The sequence below is a fragment of the Tupaia chinensis genome, unplaced genomic scaffold, assembly GCF_000334495.1.
Source record: "Tupaia chinensis unplaced genomic scaffold, TupChi_1.0 Scaffold000591_1, whole genome shotgun sequence".
Classification (NCBI taxonomy): domain Eukaryota; kingdom Metazoa; phylum Chordata; class Mammalia; order Scandentia; family Tupaiidae; genus Tupaia; species Tupaia belangeri.
This window is the reverse complement of record NW_006160107.1, coordinates 846,984-848,571: the sequence shown is the minus strand read 5'-3', so window position 1 is coordinate 848,571 and position 1,588 is coordinate 846,984. Positions and strand designations below refer to the sequence as shown.

Below are 1,588 nucleotides of genomic sequence, written 5' to 3'. Positions count from 1 at the left end.
TGACCAAGCCACACATTCTAAGGGTTGAAATCAAAGATACATACAGGGTATTAGACATACACCAAGGGAACAGTTAACTTGAATACAAGGTCAAGGTCAGCAACAAGGTCTATGATCCAGGGCTGATTTCAGATACAAGCTTTAAGGACAAATTTCTTTTCAAAGGCTTATTCTAGTTTTGTGAGGGTAATATGAGGCATACACATTTGTCAGGGTAAATTTATACTCCAAATTCACTCATGCAGCCAATGCTACACATCTGCTTGCAGTCCACCTAGAAGCATTTGCAGTACATGATGGAGGGGCCCAATTAGTTGTATTCCTGCTTGCCGATCCACATCTGCTGGAAGGTGGACAGTCAGGCCAGGATGGAGCTGCCAATCCACACCAAGTACTTATACTCTGTGGGGGTGATGGGGCTGATCTTCATGGTGCTGGGCATGGACTGTGATCACAGGACTGTGATCTCCTTCTTCATCCAGGTGATGCCAGGGTACATGGTGCACTGGATAGCACCATGTTGGCATAAAGGTCCTTGCAGAAGTCTACATCACAGTATCTGATGGAGTTGAAGGTGGTCTTGTGGATGTCTCAGGACTCCACACCCAGGAAGAATGCCTAGAACAGTGCCTCTGGACACCAGAAGTACTCATTGCTGATGGTGCTGACCTGGGCATTAGGCAGCTCATAGCTCTTCTTTAGAGAGGAGAACGTGACTGTGATCATCCCTACTTGAAGTCCAGGGTGATAAAGCACAGCTTCACCTTGATGTTGTGCATGATCTACCACTTCCTGGTGGTGGTGAATCTGTAGATTGGTGAGGTAGTTCATCAGGTCTGGCCAGGAAGGTCTGGATACAGGATGGTGTATGGGAGGGTGTAGCCCTCGTAGATGAGCATAACATGGATGACCCTGTTGCTTGAGTCCATGACAATACCAGTGATGCACCAGAGATGTACAGAAACAGTGCAGCATGGATAGCCACGTACATGGCGGTAGTGTTGAAGATCTCAAACATGATCTGGCTCATCTCTCTGATGGCTGTGAAGTTCAGGTGGGCCTGTCAGCAGCACAAGGTGTTCCTTTGGGGCCACATGCAGCATGTTGTAGAGGTGTTATGTCAGATCTTCTCCATGTCATCCTACTTGGTGATGATGCTGTGTTTGATGGGGTATTTCAGGGTCAGGATGCTGCTCTTGCTCTGGGTCTGTTGCCCATGGAGAAGTCCTTCTGCCACATGCCCATCATCATACTCCATACTCTGGAGCTGGGGACACTTGACAATGGAAGGGAACATGGCTTGGGATGGCGTCATCCCCAGTGAAGCCCCTTTGTAGATGCCAGAGTCATTGTCAATGACTAGCACAGCGATCTCTACTTCCATGGTGAGGCAGTGGCCACGGGGCATGAAGGAGCCAGGCTACAGAGCAGCAGAGAACACAGACAGCAGACCAGGGGGGAGGGGACAGTGAGTGAGACCCTCTTTAGCTGATTAAGAAAAAGAATATAGAGAGGCTGGCCTGCAGCCTGATGATTAAGTGTCCCAACCCGGGGGAAAGTCGAACAGGTTTCCTGAGGGAAGGAGTGA

At 49.1% G+C, this 1,588-nt stretch overlaps 1 pseudogene; it reads right to left on the bottom strand.

Annotated features, from left to right (window-relative positions):
* Positions 1-274: 274 nt before the first annotated feature.
* LOC102488464 (actin, cytoplasmic 2-like) lies at positions 275-1,384 on the bottom strand (annotated as a pseudogene).
* Positions 1,385-1,588: the final 204 nt, after the last annotated feature.